Source organism: Tachyglossus aculeatus, chromosome 11 (genome assembly GCF_015852505.1).
Source record: "Tachyglossus aculeatus isolate mTacAcu1 chromosome 11, mTacAcu1.pri, whole genome shotgun sequence".
Classification (NCBI taxonomy): Eukaryota; Metazoa; Chordata; class Mammalia; order Monotremata; family Tachyglossidae; genus Tachyglossus; species Tachyglossus aculeatus.
The window spans coordinates 19,757,054-19,774,649 of record NC_052076.1 but is presented as its reverse complement, the minus strand read 5'-3'; the positions used below and the strand labels follow the sequence as shown (position 1 = coordinate 19,774,649).

At 47.3% G+C, this 17,596-nt stretch overlaps 1 non-coding gene across 1 annotated transcript; it reads left to right on the top strand.

Moving 5' to 3' along the window:
* Positions 1 to 14,763: 14,763 nt before the first annotated feature.
* On the top strand, positions 14,764 to 14,845 carry TRNAS-AGA. The gene has a single exon. It is a non-coding gene; the product is annotated as a tRNA-Ser (tRNA).
* Positions 14,846 to 17,596: the final 2,751 nt, after the last annotated feature.

The following is a 17,596-nucleotide window of genomic DNA, read 5'->3' as shown; positions in this document are numbered from 1 at the left end:
TCAGTCCAGGGACTGAAGAACTCTTCTCCCCTTCCAGCTCCCTTCCTGCATTTGGAACATCTGATCTGACCCTGAAAGAGACATAGCATTTTCCATGAAACAGGAGGTGTGAGGGAACAGCTCTTCCTCCATTCCCCTGTCCATGGAATCCTTCTGGACAGTCAAGGGCAGCTAAGGGAAACAATGTGGCCTAATGGAAAGAACATGAACCCGGGGAGCAGGAGAGCTGAGTTTTAATCCCAGTTCCATTACTTGCCTACTGCGTGACCTTGGGCAAGTCACTTCACTGCTCTACACCTCAGTTTTCTCATCTGTAAATTGGGGATAAGATATCAACTCTCCCTTCATCTTTGACATGAGCCCCATGTGGAATGGGGACTGTGTCCAACCTGATTATCTTGTATCTACTCCAGCACTTGGCACATAGTAAGCACTTAAAGACCACAGTTATTACTATTATTATTACTATTCTTAGGGAAGCTGCTCCGGGGAAGAGAAGGGTCTCTGGGGTGGCCACCTCTTGCTATGGGCTGGCCCTCTGGGAACTTCATTTCCAGTTTTGTAGGCATCGCCTGTTGTAGGGCCTGTTGGGGTAATGGGATCAAGACACAGCCCATAGCACTTATTAAATATTATTGATTGATTGATTCTTTCTCCCTTGGAAAGGAAGCAATGGCTAAGCCACCTGCTTCTCCCCCCGAGGTCAGAGAACAAGCCCTGGCAAGCTGAGAGCCAGCCCAGCTCAGCAGAGCCACCAGAGAGGTAAATCTCTCTGTGGCTTCTCTAGAAGCCCTGCAATCTGGATGTTTCCCAGGAGTTGCAGGAAATATGGGTTGGGGAGGGGGGCATGGAGGAAGGGGCAGGGAGCAGGGAGATGCTAGGGGGGTGGGGAGGAGCCTGGTGAAGAGCACTTTGCCCTGGGAGCGAGGCTGTTCCTAGTGATGCTCCGGTGTCAACATAATCCAACCTTGCAAATACTAATGAAAACCACCAGACCACTCAATTGTTCAGCAGCTTTCATTCCAACCTGGGAGTAAAAGAAAGAAGCCACATTGGCATGTTCAATCTTCTCCTGGCCCAAATTGTTACACTAGGCAAGTGGGTGTGAGGCAGTTTGCAAGACTGATTAGGGCTCATCATTTCTTGAGAAGTCACTGGCCTGTTGCAATTGGGCCTTGCTAAAGCCCAGCCTCCCACCTATTCTGGTTCCCAGTTCTTTTCCCAAGCAAGGCTCTTTGGTGATTTATTTTTGTCTCAGCTCCCACTCATTAAATACCTCTTGGAGCTTGCTGGGGTGAAGTTCGTGCTTTGATTGAATTGAATTTCTTTGGTTGCAGTTTTATTAGCTCAAGTTGTGTAGGCGGGAGAGTGCCAGAATCAGTCACTAGAAAACTCTGACGATTAAACTATACTGTCCCCTAAGCCCTAGTTGTCAGAAGGGGCTTGGACATTTCCAGAAGTAATTGACAAGTGGTAGGGAGTCCCTTAGGTGGGAGGGTTCTTGAGGGGAGGCAATTTGGTCTTTAAGTCAGAGGGACGGCCTTCTGTTTCTTCGCTTCCCACAGCCCAGGCCTAACACCCTTCCACAGCACACACTCATCTGCCCGGGTTCAATCCCTGCTTTCCTGCCCCAGCACCAGGGCTCCGGGGCTATCTCCACTTCCCAAACTCCACACCCAGGCTGGGACAAACCCACTTTGAGTCCTAGATGGCATCAAATCTCAGGGCAATCTGCCTCCCAGTATACAGCTCCTTCCTCATCCATTGACCCAGACCCAGGAGGAAATCTACTTGGTCTTCCATTCTGTTTACATTGTACCACCGGCTACACCATCTTAGATCACGCCCAAGGTCCATCTGGCCCAGGATTCTATCTCCATGGCAACAGGATGCTTGGAGAAACTGTTAGAAGTTTGCCCTCCTGGACTTTCATCCTTATGGCAAAGGGAGGACTACCCAGCAATCCTAGCATGGCCTTTATAGTCCCAGATTTATTCCAGTAAAGTTGTCACCTCTTGGTCTATGGGAAGATCACTGCTCTGAGTTTTAAAAGATCTCTGGTCTCAGATTTAGCACCAGTTCTGCCTGCTGGATGACATGGTTAGATATCATGCCTGCCATTGGCAAAGTTTGTCACTGCTGCTTGACTACTTGCGCATTGAGCACTGTGCCCCTGCAGGCACCTTTCTGGAAGGTACGAGAGAGTGTGCAATCCATACCCATTGTCAATTGGTCCTGAAGCCTCAGGACAGGCTTGGTCCAAGACTTTGCCACCATTCTGGATGGGAGACTCCAGAGGGTTCTCATCTCCTCCAAGGAATCCAAACCTTGAGAGCAGAGCTCACATCCCTGCTCTTACTAAGCCACTTTCCATCTGGCTTTCTTCCCCCTCTCCAGGCTGGACATCCACCTTAAATAAACAGTGTTGTTCTGAAAAGCAAGATAGAAAAAAATTCCCCTGCTAGGATTCCGCAGTGGGTAGTGGGTAATCCTGTCTCTAGGCAAGGGCAGGCAGGTGAGGGCAGGGACTGGCAAGGAGGAGGATCAATGCTTCCTTGAAATGGCCAGCCTCTGGCAGCAGGTGCCATTTCTGGGCTGATCTTTCTAATACCTAGCAGGCTCTGAGCTGAGGAAACTTACTAAGCAGGGCAGCAGCACAAGCTAATCAATCAGTGGTATTTATTGAGCATTTACCATGAGCAGAGTACTGTACTAAGCAGTTGGGAGAGTACAATAGAGTAGGTAGGCAGGACTTACTGGGACAGGGGGAGGAATAGGCTTCCTTCTTGCTCACCAATGCCACTCTCACAACATTCCACTTCCCCCATCCCTCTTTCCCTTCCTTTGAAGCCCATATTATCGGCCTCTATCAGCCACTCCAAATACTAGTCCCAGTCATCTACCATCCCTCAGGCCACACTTCCAACTTTTTGAACCATTTTGATCCCTTTCTCACATTTCTTTTCTCTTTCTCCAGCCCTATACTGACACTTCAATACCTATATGAATGTTCCTGACAACCCTTCCGCTTCTCACTTTCTGTCACTCCTCAACTCCACTGACCTCCTGTTCCACCTCAGCTCGCCCACTCACCAACTTGGATACACACTTGATCTCATCATCTCCAGCCACTAAACAATGTCTACCCTCACCACCTCTGAAATTTCTCTATCTGATCACAACCTCCTCACCTGCCTTCTCTCCCACACACCTCCTCCTCACAAATCTGTGCTGTTCTCCACAGAAACGTACAATCTTTTGATCGCATCCAATGTTTTCAAGTCATCATGCCCCATTTAACCTCCATATCCAAAATAACTTCCCTTGATGACCAAATTGATGCCCTCAAATCACCCTCTCTACTGAATTCAACTAATTCACTCCCCTATTCCTTCACCAATATCATACCACTAACCCACGGCCCTGGATCACCTCCACAGTCCACTTCTTTCACTCCTGTGCACAAGCCACAGAGTGCTGCTGGTGGAAATCTAAATATCAGGCTGAACTTGTCCACCTCAAGTTCATCCTCACAAGCTTTAACTCTCCCCTCTCCTCTGCCTGGCTAAAGTATTTCTTTATCCTTATTGACACCCATACCCATCCCCCTCCAGACATTTAACTCCCTTCTCAAACACCCTCTCCTCCCGCCTCCCCCATCTCTTGCTCCTAATGACCTGGCCACCTACTTTTTCAAGAAAATGGAACCATCAGGTGTGATCTCCCAGAAGTCTTCCCTGCTCTTCTCCAGTTCCTCCCTCCTCCTGCCCCTTCTTTAACTCTCCCATTTTCCCCAGCAGTAGCTCAAGAAAAGATCTCCTATCTTCCAACAAAATCTGCCCCCTCCACCTGCACACCTGACCCTATCCCTTTGCACCTTATCAAAGCACTTGCCCCCTCTCATTTTTCCCTCCCTGACTGCCATCTTCAACCATTCACTCTCCAATGGCTTCTTTGCCACTGCTTTCAAACATGTTCATGTTTCCCCTATCCTAAAAAAAAACCTTCCCTTGACCCCACAGCTCCCTCCAGTTTTTGCCCCATCTCCCGCCTAACATTCCTTTCCAAACTCCTTTAGTGAGTTGTCTACACCCGCTGTCTCTAGTTCCTTTCCTCCAATTCTCTCCTTGACACTCTCCAATCTGTCTTAGATCCTCTTCACTCCACAGAAACTGCTCTCTCAAAGGTAACAAGTGACTTCTTTCTTAGCAAATCCAATGGTCTCTACTCCATCCCAATCCTCCTCAACCTCTCAGCTGCCTTCGACACTGTCAACCCCCGCCCCTTTCTCCTGGAAACATTATCTAACCTTGGCTTCACTGAAACTGTCCTCTCCTGGATCTCCTCTTATCTCTCTGGGCACTCATTCTCAGTTTCCTTCAGAGCTCCTCCTCTGCTCTAGACTGTAAGCTTGTAGTGGGCAGGATGTGTCTGTTTATCATTATTTTATACACTCCCAAGCACTTGGTACAGTGTTCTGCAAACAGTAAGCACTCAGTAAATGTGACTGACTGACTTCCTCTCACCCCCTAACTATGGAAGTCCTTTAAGTCTCACTTCTGCGTCCCGTCAGTTCAAGTTTCACAAGATTGCTTAAATCCACCATTTCCTCTCTATCCAAAGAGCTACCACATTAATCTAAGGGCTTATCCTATCCCACATTGATTACTGTATCAGCTTCCTTGATGACCTCCCTGCCTCCTGTCTGTCCCCACTCCAGTCCATATTTCACTCGGCTGCCTGGACCATTTTACTACAAAAACATTTAGCACTTGTGTATATTTGTACATATTTATTATGATATTCATTTTATTTATGATGTATATAATTCTATTTATTTATATTGATGCCTGTCTACTTGTTTTGTTTTGTTGTCTGTCTCCCCCCTTCTAGACTGTGAGCCTGTTGCTGGGTAGGGATTGTCTCTAACTGTTGCCAAATTGTACTTTCCGAGCGCTTAGTACAGTGCTCTCAAAAATCTCCAGTGGCTACCAATCAATCTGCGCATCAGGCAGAAACTCCTCACCCTGGGCTTCAAGGCTGTCCATCACCTCGCCCCCTCCTACCTCACCTCCCTTCTCTCCTTCTACAGCCCACCCCGCACCCTCCGCTCCTCCGCTGCTAATCTCCTCACCGTACCTCGTTCTCGCCTGTCCCGCCATCGACCCCCGGCCCACGTCATCCCCCGGGCCTGGAATGCCCTCCCTCTGCCCATCCGCCAAGCTAGCTCTCTTCCTCCCTTCAAGGCCCTTCAAGGAGAGCTCACCTCCTCCAGGAGGCCTTCCCAGACTGAGCCCCTTCCTTCCTCTCCCCCTCGTCCCCCTCTCCATCCCCCCATCTTACCTCCTTCCCTTCCCCACAGCACCTGTATATATGTATATATGTTTGTACATATTTATTACTCTATTTATTTATTTATTTATTTATTTTACTTGTACATATCTATTCTATTTATTTTATTTTGTTAGTATGTTTGGGTTTGTTCTCTGTCTCCCCCTTTTAGACTGTGAGCCCACTGTTGGGTAGGGACTGTCTCTATATGTTGCCAATTTGTACTTCCCAAGCGCTTAGTACAGTGCTCTGCACATAGTAAGCGCTCAATAAATACGATTGATGATGATGATTACCTTGTATATACCCCTGTGCTTAGAAGAGTGCTTGGCACTTAATAGATACCATTATTATTATTATTATTATTATTATTATTATTATTATTATTATTATTCTCCTTAACTGCCCCATGCCTCCTGCTATGGGCACCAAGCACTGCTCAGCCCTTGCCTCCTCCTCCACCACCCTGAATCTCCCCCTTCCGTCTGTCCCTCCCCTCCCCTCCCCACATCTCTGCCACCCCCATCATCCTCCACAACCCCCCCTCCCACTCCTCCCTTCTCCAACCTCCTTCACCTCTCCCAAACCTCCCATGCCCTTTCCACCCCCTCCATTATTATTATTAATAATAATATAAATTATTATTAATATAATATTAATAATGGTATTTGTTAAGTGCCTACTATGTACCAAGCATTGTTCTAAGCACTGGGGTAGATACAAGGTAATCAGGTTGTCCCACGTGGGGTTCACAGTCTTAATCCCCATTTTACAGATGAGGTAACTGAGGCATAGAGAAGTTAAGTGACTTGCCCAAGGTCACACAGCAGACAAGTGACAGGGCCTGTATTAGTACCCACTTCCTCTGACTCCCAAGTCCATGCATTTTCTACTAAGCCACGCTGCTTCTCACGCTACTTCTTCTGTTCCCACCTCCCACCTTCCCCACCTCCTCCACCTCCTCCATTTCCCTCACTTCTGCTAGAGTTTCCGTTGGAGCAGCAGCCTTGGCTCAGGGGGAATCACCCAAACTATTTCTGACAGTCCTGGCCACTCAGAAAGCTTCTTGCTCGTCAATACCACCACCTACTGGCAGGCAGCAAAGCTGTACCTGAAACAATAATAATAATTGTATTTGTTAAACGCTTACTATGTGCTGAGCACTGTTCTAAGCGCTGGGGTAGATACAAGGTATTCAGGGTGTCCCAGCCAATACCGCCATCTACTGGCAGGCAGCGAAGCTGTACCTGAAACAATAATAATAATTGTATTTGTTAAACACTTACTATGAGCTGAGCACTGTTCTAAGTGCTGGGGTAGATACAAGGTATTCAGGTTGTCCCACGTGGGGCTCGTAGTCTCAATCCCCATTTGACAGATGAGGTAACTGAGGCACAGAGAAGTTAAGTGGCTAGCCCAAGGTCACACAGCAGACAAGTGGCAGAGGTGGGATTAGAACCCAGGTCCTTCTAGTTTTCAGGCCCGTGCTCTATCCACTGAGCAACGCTGCTTCTGGAGTCCTAGCATCAAGGAAACAAGGAGTACTAGCATCAACCTTATCAATCAATCAATCAATCAATCAATGGTATTTACTGAACACATATCGTTTATAGAGCATTGTACCAAACATTTGAGAGAGTACAATACAGTACAGTGCAGTAAATAAATTAATCCCTCAATGCATAAATGGTATTTACTGTCCTCCTACTGAGGGCAAAGCACTGAACCAAGCTCTTAGGGTAGTACACTTGAGTTAGTAATTCTCCACCCCCGAGGAGCTTATAATCTAGAAAATCAATTACAAGTAGGAGGCAGCACCTGAGTTTAAAGATATACACATAACTGCTATAGTGAGAAGAGGGGGGATATATAACTAAGTACTTAGGAGGTGAATACTAAAGGGTGACATAGAAGAATTGAAGTGGCATTAGGGATGGAAATGGGGTGCGGAGATGATAAATTAGTCAGAGAAAGCCTTCTGGAGGAGATGTGATTTCAGAAAGGCTTTGAAGATGGGGAGAGGGGTGGTCTGATAGCTTGCCAGATGTGAAGGCCAGTGGTGGGGGAAAGAGTTCCAGGCAGAGGGAGGGTGTAACAACCACAGCAAGAGACATGAAAGTGAGGCACTGTTAGTAGTAGGATTATGAGTAGTATTTGTTGAGTGTGTGGACAGCACTGTACAAAACCCTGGTAAAGAATATGGGTTGGAACTAGAAGTAGCCTATTGTCTGTGAATAGGTTGGCTTGAGAGGAGCAAAGAGTGTGAGTTGGAGGGAATTGGAAAGAAGTGAGAGTATACAGCAAGAGAAACCTGAAGTGCAGGGCCAGAGATTGGGCACCTGGCAATAGGAGAGGTGGAAGAAGCAGAATCTCTGCCCTCTAGGGGCTGAAACCCTTGACCCTGTTAATGTCCAAATTTTCTGAGCTCTCTCTGGAGAGGAGGAAGAGCCAACACAGAAGCAACCTGACCACTACAGGCACAAGAAAATGTGTTTTCACACTGGGACTTCAGAGTTTTTATCCTCATCAGTCCTTCTCCACCTGATGATGCCAGACAAGATGCAAGCAGCCATCACCACTTTCCTTAAAAAGGCAGATGGGGTGTGTGTCTTCCATTCATCCCACTATTTCCAGCTCTCCCTAGCTACTTGGGGGACCACCTAATAGGGTAGGGGGATGGAGTGGGGAGCATCTCATCTCCACTGTCAAGCAGAATCATTCTGGGGCTCCTGACAGTGGGCGTGGCAGACAGAGCTGCAGGGATCTGACCTTGAAGACCTGGAGGTCAGATTGGGGATATAGGAGAGACAATTGCCTACAAAGAGAGAGGGTTACAAGCAAATGGAGAATTTACAGAGACCCACATTGAGCACCACGGGAAGGCTTCCAAATAATGATGATAATAATCATGGGTGTATTTGTTAAATGCTTGCTATGTGTCAAGCCCTGTTCTAAGCCCTGGGATAGAAACAAGATCATCAGGTCGGTCACAGTCTTGGACCTATGTGGGGCTCACAGTCTAAGGACAAGGGAGGACATGTAGATACAAGCTAATCAGGTTGGACACAGTCCATGTCCCACGTGGGGCTCACAGTCTCAATCTCCATTTTACAGATGAGAAAACTGAGGCCTGGAGAAGTGAAGTGACTTTCCCAGAGCCACACAGCAGACTTAGAACAGAGTTGGGATTAGAACCCGTGTTTCCTGTCTCCCAGCGTGGAGCCCACTCTGCCCTGGGTAGGAGATGAGGAGGTGGAGAGCAGGTCAAGGAGTTGGGCAGGAGGTGTGGGAAGAATGTTCAAGCAGCAATGATGCAGGGAGGTGGTAAAGGTCATGTGGAATCAATCAATCGTATTTATTGAGCACTTACTGTGTGCAGAGCACTGTACTAAGCGCTTGGGAAGTACAAGTTGGCAACATATAGAGACAGTCCCTACCCAACAGTGGGCTCACAGTCTAGAAGCCTATGCCGTAAGATGATTGGTCAGCTGCCTGCCTTTCACAGCCGGTGCAGGACCACCAAGATGGCAGCTCACTGCCCTGGGGCCTGTCCTAAGAGCTGTGGGGAGGGGAAGGAGGTAGGGCAGGGGGGATGGGGAGGAGAGGAAAAAGGGGGCCCCCAGGGGGCTTTCCCACGGGTTAATCAGAGCAGTGCTAAGGGTCAGAATAGAAGCCGAGTGTCCTCGGACCTAACCCACTCCATTCCCAACCTCATTCTCCCTCATCTGCCTCCTGTAGCCTCCTTGTTGAAGGAGCATGAGTTGGGTCCAGGGGCCAGAGGGCTGGGCTTAGCCCATACCACTCCCTCCCAGGCATCGCCACCCCCTGCTGCCTGCCTCCACTGCTGTCTCCCCCTGTCCCCACCCGTGTGTCCCTCTCGTGTGTCCCTCTCCCCTGGCAACCCCAGCTGCCAGCTTGGTCTCCCTGGTGGTAAGGGGACACCCCCGTCCCCGCCCCAAGAACCACTGTGGACAGAGTGGGGGACATAGAGTACAGTACCTGTACAGTACCTTTCCAATAAAGATCATTTGGCAGAGTTCTGGGAGGACGGGTTTTCTGCTTAGAAGCCTCTGAAGGAAGAGATTCCTACAGGTGTCCGTCGTCCTTCCCCCCACCAGTCATAAAATAGCATCTTTTTCTGAATATTCAAGGACGGCATAGGTACCTTGGAAGCCCCCCTTTTCCTCTACTCCTCCTCCCCTCCCAGCCTCTACTCCCTCTCTCTGCTCTACCCCCTTCCCCGCCCCACAGAACTTGTGTATTTTTGTACATATTTATTATTCTATTTATTTTGTTGATGATGTGTATGTATCTATAATTCTATTGTGCATCTAGCTTTATTTGTATTTATTCTGATGACTTGACACCTGTCCACATATTTTGTTTTGTTTTCTGTCTCCCCCTTCTAGACTGTGAGCCCGTTGTTGGGTAGGGACCATCTCTATATGTTGCCAACTTGTACTTCCCAAGTGCTTAGTACAATGCTCTGCAAATAGTAAGTGCTCAATAAATATGACAATGAATGAATGAATGATTACAAAGAGCAGCATGACCTAGTGGGAAGAGCCTGGACCTGGGAGTCAGAAGATCTTGGTTTTAATCCTAGCTCTGCCAAGTCTGCTGTGTGACCTTGAGCAAGTCATTTCACTTCTCTGGGCCTCAATTTCCTCATTTGTAAAGTGGTGATTCAATGCCTGTTCTCCCTGTTACTTAGACTGTTAGCCCCATGTGGGACAGGGACTGTGTCTGACCTGATTACTTTGTATCTACCCCAGCACTTAAAACAGTGTTTGACACAAAGTCAGCGCTTAACAAATACCAGAAAAAAGTCTCTCTGGGTTGGGAGTGGAAGCAATATCAAGGCTGATGGCCCCCTTGACTCTACTTCTGTCCCCATCCTTTCCCCAGACACCAGCTCCTCTCAGGGGGGACAAGGTCTCATGGAGGATTTGCAGAGGATGGGCCGAAAGTCTCTCACTCCGATTTCCTCCTTTCTGTGTCTGCCTGTCTGCAGACTAGGAAATTCATCGATCAGTCAGTCAGTGGTATTTATTGAGTGTTTACTAATTGTGAAGTTTCTTCATCCAGGCAGTGCTGGCAAACCCTCACACAAATGACAGGCTCACAGAATAGAGCAGCCCACAGAAAATCTGGTCCCAAGAGGCCAAGAAGAGGAAGGAGAAGAAAGAAGCAGAGGTAGAGGGGGAGAGAACGGTGACATCCCCAGGGTTGCCATGGCAACACCAGGACATAGTGGGTCTTTGCCCATCTGAAATCTCCTCCTAAGCCTGGAGAGAAAATCAGTTAATTTAGGGGTTTAACCTCAAATCTTCCCAATTATAGTGATTATCCTGTAACTTTGAGAGTACAATAACAGCTCGGAGCTGCTGAAATAAGAAACAGGATGCCCTCACTGATGTTCCCATGTGAGAGGGATATTGAGGAGGAAAAGAACACGGGAATAGGCCATAGAGAGAAAGAGAGTGTGTGGGGGCAGAGGGGAGGAGAGATAAGAGTGTGGGAGAGGCTGACTTGTTAGATGCCCATTCTTGGTGTAATGGTCTGGAGATCTACTCTGAAGCACCCCGTCTTGGCTCTTGGTAATCCAGAAAACCTTCCTCAGGCCTCTGGTCTCTCACAGTGTATCCCTAGTTTCAAGGCTGCATTTTTGGACTCTAATTTCTCCCCTGAGGCCTCAAGCCACTCCTGGCCATTGCAGGGATGCTCCTGGGTCAGCTGGGTTTCTCATAGTTAGTGGGGTGGAGGATCTGGGCATTGATTATTATTATTAGTAGTAGTAATGGCAATTGTCACTGGTATCACTCAGTCCTTCCTCCCTTCTAACTGTAGAAGATGCTCTCAGGACCACCTAAATATGCGCTCCAAGGGAGATGCTCTTCCATACCTCCCCACTCACTGGACTGGGCATGCTCGGAAGGTGGAGTCAAAGCTGCTAAGCCACAGCAGGTTTAAAGGGCCATCTTTGTACTTGGGGAATTGTCCTGTCCTGCTCTGCTACAAATATCAGCAGGTTCAGAGAATGTTTGGCTGAAGTCTGGCCAAGATGTTCTAATGGATTGCTAGAGGGAAAATAAAGGGACTTAGATTGTCTTTCATTAGCCAGGAAGACACCTATCAAGAGAGCAACTACCGCATGAGAACCAGCATGGTGTAGTGGATAGAGCATGGGTCTGGGAGTCGGAAGGTCATGGGTTTTAATCCCGGCTCTGCCACTTCTATCTGCTATTTGACCTTGGGCAAGTCACTTGACTTCTCTGGGCCTCAGTTCCCTCACCTGTAATATGGGGATTGAGACAGTGAGCCCCAAGTGGGACAGGGACTGTGTCCAACCCGATTTGCTTATATCCAGCCTAGTGCTTACTTAGTACAGTACCTGGCACATAGTAAGTGTTTAACAAATACCATTATTATTATTATTGCTCTTCCAAGCCATAAGAGCCATTATGGGAGGTAATAGTTGACCATGGGTCTGGGCCATGGCAGGCACTGCCTTTGAGGAACGGACTCTGATTTAAGACCTATAGGAAGGGGTGGGAGTAGAGGGGTTGGTGGGGTTGGGGGTGCAGGACCAGGAGTTCTCCTCAGTCCTCTGACTGGGATTATGTGTGCAGAGGGTGGTTATGGGAGAAAAATAGGTCATGGTGCAATGGAGGAGGCAGGGGAGCTCTGCTTAGGTCCTCAGCAATGCTGTACATTTCAAATGAAATGACTTTCTTATAAAATTCCTCCAGCTGGTAGCTGCTGGGTCTCCACCTACTAGAGGAACTTGTGCTAGTTGCTGAGCACTTCATATTAGCTGCTGCAGCTCCAGACTTTCTTTTTTGAATGCCCTAGCCCCCCCATGTCCTTTCAGTCACCCCACCCCTGCCCCCTTTGCCCAGTACCTCCCCATCCCCCCTACTCACACACCAGCTTCACTCAGCTTACTCCCATCCAACCTTTCCTCTCCCCACGTGCCATCTCCTCCAACCCCATCCCTGTTATCCTTTCTCAGGGCCACCATTCATCCCGCTCCCCAGGGCACCAGCCTCCATCAGCTCAGTCCCAACCAATCCCTTCCTACTCCTCAGGTGAGATCTCCCTAAAATCTCCCCTGCTTCTCTCAAGTCCCTCCCTCCTCCTAATTTCCTCCTAAAATCTCCTAATTTCTCCAGTAGTATCTTGAGGACATTTCTCACCGCCTCTCAAAATCTACCCCTCCACCTGTGCATCTGACTCCATCTCTTCATACCTTATCAAAACACTTTTGCTCCCTCTCTTTTTCCCTCCCTGACAGCCATTTTCAACCATTATCTTTCCAATGGCTTCTTCCACACTGCTTTAAAACATGCTTCCATATCCCCTCTCCTAAAAAAAGCCCCCCTTGACCTCACGGCTCCCTCCAGTTATTACCCCCTATCCCTCCCAGTACTCCTCTCCAAACTTCCTGAGCAAGTTGTCTACACCTGCTGTTTCCACTTCTTCTCCTCCAATTCTCTCTTCAATCCTCTCCAATCTGGTTTCTGCCCCCTTCACTCCAGAGAAACTGCCCTCACTAAGTTCTCTGATGATCTTCTTCTTGCTAAATCTGACAGCCTCTATTCCATTGTCTTGTCTTAACTTATGCTGTTGAATAGTCTCCAACCCATAGCAATGCCATGGACACATCTCTCCTAGAATACCCCACCTCCACCTGCAATTGTTCTGGTAGTGTATCCATAGAGTTTTCTTGGTAAAAATACAGAAGTGGTTTACCATTGCCTCCTTCCACACAGAAAATTTGAGTTTCCGCTCTTGCCTCTCTCCCATGCTGCTGCTGCCTAGCACAGGTGAGTTTTGACTTGTAGCAGATAGCCTTCCACTCACCAGCCACTGTCCAAGCTAGTAATGGAATGGATATCAATCAATCAATCAATCGTATTTATTGAGTGCTTACTGTGTGCAGAGCACGGTACTAAGCGCTTGAGAAGTACAAGTTGGCAACATATAGAGACGGTCCCTACTCAACAGTGGGCTCACAGTCTAGAAGGAGGAGACAGAGAACACAACAAAACATATTAACAAAATAAAATAAATAGAATAAATATGTACAAGTAAAATAAATAGAGTAATAAATACGTGCAAACATATATACATATATACAGGTGCTGTGGGGAAGGGAAGGAGGTACTCCTCTACTTGACTCTCCCTCCCATAGTTGAGACTGGTAGAGTACTGGAAACTCTCCAGGTACAACCTTGAGAGGGGCTCTACTCTATTGTAATCCTCCACACCTCTCAGTTTCCTTGGATACTGTGAACCACCCACTTATCTGTGAAGCATTATACAACCTTACCTTCACACTGACACTGTTCACTCCTGGTTCTACTCCTATCTCTCTGGATGCTCATTCTCAGTCTCTTTGCAGGTTCCTCCTCTGCCTCCCAACCGCTGATAGTGCTCAGTTCTCAATGATCAGATCTGGGTCCCTTTCTATTCTTCATGTACACCCACTCCCTTGGAGAACTCATTCATTTCCCTGGTTTCAACTACCATCTCTATGAAGATGATTCCTAAATTTACCTATCCAGCCTTGACCTCACTCCTCTGCAATCTCACATTTCGTCTTGCCTTCTGCACATCTCTACCTGGATGTTCCTCTGACATCTCAAATTAAACATGCCAAAACCAGAACTCCTCATCTTCCCACCCAAACCCTGTCCTCCCTGTCTTTCCCTTTATTCCCATCACCACTATCCTCCCTCATCTCACAAGCCAGAAAACCTCACATTACCCTTGACTCATCTTTCACATTCAACCCACATGTTCAATCTGCCACCAAATCTTCTTTGTTCTTGTTACTGTGGCCCTCCTCAGGCTCTGGTTCCGTAACTGAGATAAGTCTCAGGCTGCTTTTAACATGGAGCCCCGACCCAAGAGCCTTTGTTGCCGTGGCGGTTCCCCCCTCCCCGCCCCTTGCTCCTTCCCCTCCCTGGCTCCAAACCGTGGTCTGGGTTGAGCTTGACGGTGTAGAGAGGGAGATTCAAGGCGCTTTGTTACCCCTGCAGTCCAAGGTGGTCCCCTCCGCAGTGCACAGTGTGTGGGTGGGGGGGAACCTGCTAACACTGCCCCTCCCGTCCCTGCAGCTGCTCCTGAAGCTGCTGCTGCTGCAGGATACCTCCAATCCCTGCCTTAAAATAATAATATTCATTAATTCATTCATTCAACTATATTTATTGAGCACTTACTATGTGCAAAGCACTGTACTAAGTGCTTTGGAGGGTAGAATACAACAACAGACACACTCCCTGCTTACAACGAGCTCACAGTCTAGAGGGACAGTTAGACATTAATACACATAAATCAATTACATATATTTTACATAAATATATATTACATTACATAAAATATATATTACACATAAATAAATTACCGATATATATATATATATCGGTAGTCGTGGCCGAGTGGTTAAGGCAATGGACTAGAAATCCATTGGGGTTTCCCCGCGCAGATTCGAATACTGCCGACTATGAATGCATTTTCCTTTCTTCCAGACTGTGAGCCCACTGTTGGGTAGGGACCATCTCCACATGTTGCCAACTCATACTTCCCAAGCGCTTAATACAGTGCTCTGCACACAGTAAGTGCTCAATAAATATGATTGAATGAATGAATGAATATATATATACATATGTGCTGTGGGGATGGGAGGGAGGATGAATTAAGGGAACAAGTCAGGGTGATGCAGAAGGGAGTGGGAGAAGAGGAGAGAGGGCTTACCCAGGGAAGGCTTCTTGGAGGATGTGCCTTCACTAGGGCTTTGCAGTGGGGGAGAGCAATTATCAGTCTGATATAATAATAATGTTGGCATTTATTAAGTGCTTACTATGGGCAAAGCACTGTTCTAAGCGCTGGGCAGGTTACAAGGTGATCAGGGTGTCCCACGGGGGCTCACAGTCTTAATCCCCATTTTACAGATGAGGGAAGTGAGGCACAGAGAAGTTAAGTGACTTGCTGAAGGTCACATAGCTGACAGTTGGCGGAGCCGGGATTTGAACCCATGACCTCTGACTCCAAAGCCCGTGCTCTTTCCACTGAGCCATGCTGCTTCTCTGATATGAGGAGGTAGGCCAGAGGTAGGATGTGGGTGAGAGGTTGGCAACAAGATAGATGAGATCGAGTTACAGTGAGAATGAATGAATGAAGTGACTCACTCAAGGTCACACAGCAGACTTGTGGTAGATCCAGAATTAGAACCCAAGACCTTCTGACTCCCAAGCCCGTGCTCTATCCACTAGGCCATGCTGCTTCTCACTCTAACACATTTTGGGATTGACCCTAGTGACCTGTGTTTCCCCATTGCTTTGGTATTTTGAGGATGCCTCCTGCTACCCCCCAACCCAGGAGAGATGGGTGGTTGGTTATCAATGGACCATTGGAAGTGGGACTAAGAGCAATGAACAGGGACCATTGGAGAGCAGGGGATGCAATTTCATGCTCAACCACCAATGAGAAGCCACAGAACCTGACTGACAGCACAGGAGGGTTGGCTCCTGTGGGAGCATCTTCTGGAAAGGCGAGGGGGGTGGGGGAAGCCAAGGAGCTGACTGTCAGCTCAGAGTGGCTTTATGCAAATGAAAGGTTGTGTTAAAACCCTGCCTGTGCATGGGGCCTGTGCTCAGTACCTGGACTGTTCAGTACTTGGACCCATGGCTTTGTGTTGAGCCCTCCGGAGGGAGTAGAATTAAAAGTGCCTGACTTGGAGCAAGCTCTGGTCTCTGTTTTCTCTACCCTATGCCTCACAAGGAGTGGTAGCAGTTGTATCTTCACAACATCTCTAGAATCAGCACTTTCCACTCCATCCAAACAGCTACTACACTGATCCAAGCACTTATCCCACCTTTACGACTGCATCAGCCTCCTCACTGACCTCCCTACCTCCTGTCTCTCCCCACTCCAGTTCATACTTCACTCTGCTGCCCAAATCATTTTTCTAAAAAATTGTTGAGTCCATGTGTCACACTCCTCAAGAACTAACAGTAGTTGCCTATCTTTTTCTGTATTGAAAAGAAACTCCTTATTATTCAGCTTTAAAGCTCACCCACTCCTACCTTATCTGATTTCCTATTACAGCCCAGCCTGTGCACTTCACTGCTCATTATGCCTCAATCTCATCTTTCTCACTGCCAACCTGTCAACCATGTCCTCCCTCTGACCTAGAACTCCCTCTTCCTCCAAACCACCACTCTTCCCATCACAACTCCTCGAAGATGCCTTCTCCAATTAAGCCCTCTTTTCCCCTCTTCCCTCTCCCTTCTGTGTTACCTATGTTCATCAATCTATACCTTTTAAAAACTTGATATTCACTCCACCTTCAGCAGCCTCACAACACTATGAACATATCTGTAATTTATTTATTTATATTAAGTCTGTTTCCCTCACTAGTCTGTAAGCTCCTAGTGGACAGAGACTTGTCTCCCATGTCTGTTGTATTTTACTTAGAGAAATAGTGTGGCCTAAATGGAAAGAGCATAGACTTGGGAGTCAGAGAACCAGGGTCCAAATCTTGCGTTTGCCATGTGCCTGCTGTGTGAACATGCTCAAGTCACTTAACTATCTGTACTTCAGTTCTCTCATCTGCAAAATGGGGATTCAATATCTGTTCTTCTTAGACTGTGAGCCCCATGTGGGACCTGATGATCATATATCTACCCCAGTGCTTAGTACAGTTCTTGACATACAGTAAGCTCTTAGCAAAAATTACAATTATTTTTAATTATTTTATTACTCTCCAAGTAGTTAGTTCAGTGCTTTACACAAAATAAACACTCAGTAAATACCACTGATTGAAAAGTCACTTGAATATGAAAATGTACTGCTGATCAGAATTGACTCCACTGCTAGTAATCCTCGGCCTGGGGCAGAAAGGGATGGGGTAAAATGGAAAAGGTGGTCCATGAGCCTTAGTCAGATTCAAGGGAGAGATTATTAATAATTCATTCATTCATTCAATTAATCAATCGTATTTATTGAGCACTTACTGCGTGCAGAGCACTGTGCTAAGCACTTGGGAGAGTACACTACAACAATAAACAAACAGACATTCCCTGCCCACAATGAGCTTAAAGTCTAGAGGATGTAAATCAGTCATATTTATTGAGTGTTTTTTGTGTGTAGAGCACTGTACTAAGCACTTGGGAGAGCACAATATAACAAAGTTAGTAGAGTCGTCCCCTGCCCAGAAGGAGCTTACAGTCTAGAGGGGGAAGGGAGAGTTACACAG